The sequence below is a fragment of the Gadus chalcogrammus genome, chromosome 1 (assembly GCF_026213295.1).
Source record: "Gadus chalcogrammus isolate NIFS_2021 chromosome 1, NIFS_Gcha_1.0, whole genome shotgun sequence".
NCBI lineage: Eukaryota > Metazoa > Chordata > Actinopteri > Gadiformes > Gadidae > Gadus > Gadus chalcogrammus.
In genome coordinates, this window is record NC_079412.1 from 744,373 (window position 1) to 750,372 (window position 6,000).

Here is a 6,000-nt window from a genome sequence, read left to right on the forward strand (position 1 = left end):
AATGATACAGCCAATCAATAGGTTGACTTGCACTAGACCATCCTAAGAGATGAAGATATTTGGCCTGCCTGCTAAAAGCAGAGGTGGAAAACTGGTGTGGCAGATTTCAATCATGGAGCGGGGTATCCAATGGATTTCTAGTGCATCAGCTTAACCGCTTGGCCAGGACAATGGTGCTTATCGACCTCAAGTCTATCAGTTGTTCGAACAGTAACAGACTGCAACGCTTGAGGCTGTGTGATCAAATTGTGAAATAGTCCTACACCCTTGACCACAGCTTGCTTTGATCACATCTTAGTGATCGGACCTCAGCACTCCTACATGAGAAGCTTTACAGATGAGCCGAAAACAGATTACTTCAATTGTACATGTGGCAACCGATACATGAAAGTTTGCTTAACGATACAAGAGGGGAAATCGGTTATTGACTGGCAGTACGGTATCATACATTTCTTAGAGAAGTAGTCTGCGTACAGATAGCAGAACTGGCCAACGCTTGTCGGCAGGCCTGAATCTTCGTCGTGACGCAACAATGTTTTTCTCTTCGGTGGCTGTCAACACTTAATGCATAAACGTACCGTACTCATATCAATGTGTTGACCGGCACTAGCTTTTGAGCGCACACTAGCTTTTGAGCGCACAAGCGCACACAAGCGCACACTAGCTTTTGAGCGCACAAGCACACAAAAGCGTGCGCTTTTGAAATCGCACGCACTGATTAACCTGTATCGTTGACGACAACACAGTTTCAATTCTCTCACTTGTTTCGAACAATAGCATTCGGCAACATCTTTGGTAGGTTAAGCATTGCGTGACCTCATTTGATCAATATAGCACTCACCTGACTTTTCTAGGGCAATCAAATGGCGATGCCGGTGATTGAACCCGGGGCCTCATACATGCAAAGCATACGCACTACCACTGAGCTACAACCCCTTACTGCTAGAGTATGTACATTTTAAACCGGCTTCAGCACTTGGGATTCAGCACTTGGACCTGACAACACTAGTCTTCAGATCTATCAGACCTTGAAATATTTACATTTTATGTTTGGAGAACATGTTGTCAAAAAACATCGAATGCTAAGAGCCTGTCCAGATAATAGCAGGTTTTAAATATGTCACCTTCTACATGCTTAGATTAACATATTTGCACTGATTTCATGCAGTCTCACCGTAATATGTGTTGGCTGACCAAGGGAATGAAAATTCGTAATCAGAAAGGACCGTTGTCGGCAGGATTCGAACCTCCGCGGGGAGACCCCAATGGATTTCTAGTCCATCGCCTTAACCACTCGGCCACGACAACACACTTGTATAGATCCAATTCTCTGGCTTTTTGGAACAGGAAGAGTCTGGAACACTTAGGGTAGGTTAAGCCTTGCTTGATCTAATTTTGAAATAATCTTCAATTGACTGAAGCTAGCTTTGATCACATCTTGGAGACGGCAGGCATTGAACCTCAGGCCTTCTACATGAGAAGCATACGCTTTGCCGTTGAGAGAAGTCCCCTGTGTTACTTCAATTGTACATCTGTAAAAACCGATTCCTGAAGCTTTGCTTAACGATAGAAGGGACAAATAGGTCATTAGTTGGCACTAGGGTATCATACATTTTATAGAGAATTTAGCTTGCCTGCCGCTGTTTTCATTGATGGAAAGTCTATTGCATTGATGGATTGCAAGCTTACAACCACAAGCAAGATTGCCAGTTAGGACAATTCCGTTTTTTTTAACTGCAAGAAACACTTTTATCACATCTACACCAGATGATGCTGTTGCAAAAAGTGTAGGTACTGCTGGGAGTTGAACCCAGGGTCTCCTGTTTACAAGACAGACGCTTTCACCAGCTAAGCCACAGCACCCCTATGGTAATGTTTACTTGAGACACCAATGAAAAAGGTCTCATGTAGCGTGACCCGATCATGTGTTAAGCTATCAGAACTGGCGGCTAAAGGAATTCCAATTGAGTAGGTTACTTACATTATACAACTTACTGATGTGATTAGAACACTGCCTCTTCTGTGAACTAGACAGTCACTATGACAGTCCAAGCCACAGCACCCCTCTCAGTTCAGGAGTAATGCTTCAGCAATTGATTGGGAAGACAACGAAAGAGGTCTGCAGTACCATGACATATTTCTGTTGATCCTTTAAACAGCCCCTTAAACATACACTGATTAACCTGTACCGTTGACGGCAGGATTCGAACCTTCGCGGGGAGACCCCAATGGATTTCTAGTCCATCACCGTAACCACACAGTATCGACGTTTCAATTCTCTATCTTGTTCAAACATTAGCATTCTGCAACATTTTTGGTATGTAAAGCATTGCGTGACCTCATTTTGTTTAAAAATTCATCACACAGTAACATTCACCAATGTTTCGTGATCGGATCATTTTTGACTTCTACCTTATAAAAGGGATTCATTTATAATTCACCCGTCACCTTCACTACAATTTGGAGATGCCGGGGATTGAACCCGGGACCTCATACATGCGAAGCATGCGCTCTACCACTGAGCTACATCCCCATTATGTAATAAATAGTACATCTCTACTGTCAATACCTGAAGCTATGCTTAATGATACAGCCAATCAATAGGTTGACTTGCACTAGACCATCCTAAGAGATGAAGATATTTGGCCTGCCTGCTAAAGCAGAGGTGGAAAACTGGTGTGGCAGATTTCAATCATGGAGCGGGGTATCCAATGGATTTCTAGTGCATCAGCTTAACCGCTTGGCCAGGACAATGGTGCTTATCGACCTCAAGTCTATCAGTTGTTCGAACAGTAACAGACTGCAACGCTTGAGGCTGTGTGATCAAATTGTGAAATAGTCCTACACCCTTGACCACAGCTTGCTTTGATCACATCTTAGTGATCGGACCTCAGCACTCCTACATGAGAAGCTTTACAGATGAGCCGAAAACAGATTACTTCAATTGTACATGTGGCAACCGATACTTGAAAGTTTGCTTAACGATACAAGAGGGGAAATCGGTTATTGACTGGCAGTACGGTATCATACATTTCTTAGAGAAGTAGTCTGCGTACAGATAGCAGAACTGGCCAACGCTTGTCGGCAGGCCTGAATCTTCGTCGTGACGCAACAATGTTTTTCTCTTCGGTGGCTGTCAACACTTAATGCATAAACGTACCGTACTCATATCAATGTGTTGACCGGCACTAGCTTTTGAGCGCACACTAGCTTTTGAGCGCACAAGCGCACACTAGCGCACACTAGCTTTTGAGCGCACAAGCACACAAAAGCGTGCGCTTTTGAAATCGCACGCACTGATTAACCTGTATCGTTGACGACAACACAGTTTCAATTCTCTCACTTGTTTCGAACAATAGCATTCGGCAACATCTTTGGTAGGTTAAGCATTGCGTGACCTCATTTGATCAATATAGCACTCACCTGACTTTTCTAGGGCAATCAAATGGCGATGCCGGTGATTGAACCCGGGGCCTCATACATGCAAAGCATACGCACTACCACTGAGCTACATCCCCTTACTGCTAGAGTATGTACATTTTAAACCGGCTTCAGCACTTGGGATTCAGCACTTGGACCTGACAACACTAGTCTTCAGATCTATCAGACCTTGAAATATTTACATTTTATGTTTGGAGAACATGTTGTCAAAAAACATCGAATGCTAAGAGCCTGTCCAGATAATACCAGGTTTTAAATATGTCACCTTCTACATGCTTAGATGAACATATTTGCACTGATTTCATGCAGTCTCACCGTAATATGTGTATGTGTTGGCTGACCAAGGGAATGAAAATTCGTAATCAGAAAGAACCGTTGTCGGCAGGATTCGAACCTGCGCGGGGAGACCCCAATAGATTTCTAGTCCATCGCCTTAACCACTCGGCCACGACAACACACTTATATAGATCCAATTCTCTGGCTTTTTGGAACAGGAAGAGTCTGGAACACTTAGGGTAGGTTAAGCCTTGCTTGATCTAATTTGAAATAATCTTCAAATTGACTGAAGCTAGCTTTGATCACATCTTGGAGACGGCAGGCATTGAACCTCAGGCCTTCTACATGAGAAGCATACGCTTTGCCGTTGAGAGAAGTCCCCTGTGTTACTTCAATTGTACATCTGTAAAACCGATTCCTGAAGCTTTGCTTAACGATAGAAGGGACAAATAGGTCATTAGTTGGCACTAGGGTATCATACATTTTATAGAGAATTTAGCTTGCCTGCCGCTGTTTTCATTGATGGAAAGTCTATTGCATTGATGGATTGCAAGCTTACAACCACAAGCAAGATTGCCAGTTAGGACAATTCCGTTTTTTTTAACTGCAAGAAACACTTTTATCACATCTACACCAGATGATGCTGTTGCAAAAAGTGTAGGTACTGCTGGGAGTTGAACCCAGGGTCTCCTGTTTACAAGACAGGCGCTTTCACCAGCTAAGCCACAGCACCCCTATGGTAATGTTTACTTGAGACACCAATGAAAAAGGTCTCATGTAGCGTGACCCGATCATGTGTTAAGCTATCAGAACTGGCGGCTAAAGGAATTCCAATTGAGTAGGTTACTTACATTATACAACTTACTGATGTGATTAGAACACTGCCTCTTCTGTGAACTAGACAGTCACTATGACAGTCCAAGCCACAGCACCCCTCTCAGTTCAGGAGTAATGCTTCAGCAATTGATTGGGAAGACAACGAAAGAGGTCTGCAGTACCATGACATATTTCTGTTGATCCTTTAAACAGCCCCTTAAACATACACTGATTAACCTGTACCGTTGACGGCAGGATTCGAACCTGCGCGGGGAGACCCCAATGGATTTCTAGTCCATCACCGTAACCACACAGTATCGACGTTTCAATTCTCTATCTTGTTCAAACATTAGCATTCTGCAACATTTTTGGTATGTAAAGCATTGCGTGACCTCATTTTGTTTAAAAATTCATCACACAGTAACATTCAGCAATGTTTCGTGATCGGATCATTTTTGACTTCTACCTTATAAAAGGGATTCATTTATAATTCACCCGTCACCTTCACTACAATTTGGAGATGCCGGGGATTGAACCCGGGACCACATACATGCGAAGCATGCGCTCTACCACTGAGCTACATCCCCATTATGTAATAAATAGTACATCTCTACTGTCAATACCTGAAGCTATGCTTAATGATACAGCCAATCAATAGGTTGACTTGCACTAGACCATCCTAAGAGATGAAGATATTTGGCCTGCCTGCTAAAAGCAGAGTTGGAAAACTGGTGTGGCAGATTTCAATCATGGAGCGGGGTATCCAATGGATTTCTAGTGCATCAGCTTAACCGCTTGGCCAGGACAATGGTGCTTATCGACCTCAAGTCTATCAGTTGTTCGAACAGTAACAGACTGCAACGCTTGAGGCTGTGTGATCAAATTGTGAAATAGTCCTACACCCTTGACCACAGCTTGCTTTGATCACATCTTAGTGATCGGACCTCAGCACTCCTACATGAGAAGCTTTACAGATGAGCCGAAAACAGATTACTTCAATTGTACATGTGGCAACCGATACATGTGAACTAGACAGTCACTATGACAGTCCAAGCCACAGCACCTCTCCTCTCCTGGAACCGTCACCTTATCGTGGTGGAGAGGTTTGCGTGTCCCTGTGAACCTGAGGGCTGTGTTGTCTGGAGCCTTGTGCTCCTGGTAGGGTCTCTCATGGCAGAGTGGTCTCAGGCGAGGGCCAGACTAAGAATGGTTCAAAAATCCTCAATGAATATCGAAAAAAGAGGAGATGTGACCCGGCCCGGAGGAAGCCCGGGGCCCCCGTCTGGAGCTAGGCCCAGACGGAGGGCTCGATGGCGAGCGCCTGGTGGCCGGGTTTGCCACGGAGCCCGGTCGGGCACAGCCCGAACAAACTACGTGGCACCCCCCCTCTCTTCATCTCATGGGCCCACCACCTGTGGGAAGACCCGTTGGGGTCGGGTGCGCAGCCACATGGGTGGCAGCGAAGGT

General features: G+C 44.6%; 6 non-coding genes across 6 annotated transcripts; all 6 read right to left on the bottom strand.

The window, feature by feature from the left end:
- Nucleotides 1-1,226: 1,226 nt before the first annotated feature.
- On the bottom strand, nt 1,227-1,308 carry trnas-aga (transfer RNA serine (anticodon AGA)). Its single transcript has one exon. It is a non-coding gene; the product is annotated as a tRNA-Ser (tRNA).
- Nucleotides 1,309-1,789: 481 nt separating this feature from the next.
- On the bottom strand, nt 1,790-1,863 carry trnat-ugu (transfer RNA threonine (anticodon UGU)). Its single transcript has one exon. It is a non-coding gene; the product is annotated as a tRNA-Thr (tRNA).
- A 598-nt stretch (nt 1,864-2,461) lies between these two features.
- trnaa-cgc (transfer RNA alanine (anticodon CGC)) lies at nt 2,462-2,533 on the bottom strand. The gene has a single exon. It is a non-coding gene; the product is annotated as a tRNA-Ala (tRNA).
- A 1,281-nt stretch (nt 2,534-3,814) lies between these two features.
- Nucleotides 3,815-3,896, bottom strand: trnas-aga (transfer RNA serine (anticodon AGA)). Its single transcript has one exon. It is a non-coding gene; the product is annotated as a tRNA-Ser (tRNA).
- Nucleotides 3,897-4,376: 480 nt separating this feature from the next.
- Nucleotides 4,377-4,450, bottom strand: trnat-ugu (transfer RNA threonine (anticodon UGU)). Its single transcript has one exon. It is a non-coding gene; the product is annotated as a tRNA-Thr (tRNA).
- Nucleotides 4,451-5,048: 598 nt separating this feature from the next.
- Nucleotides 5,049-5,120, bottom strand: trnaa-cgc (transfer RNA alanine (anticodon CGC)). Its single transcript has one exon. It is a non-coding gene; the product is annotated as a tRNA-Ala (tRNA).
- Nucleotides 5,121-6,000: the final 880 nt, after the last annotated feature.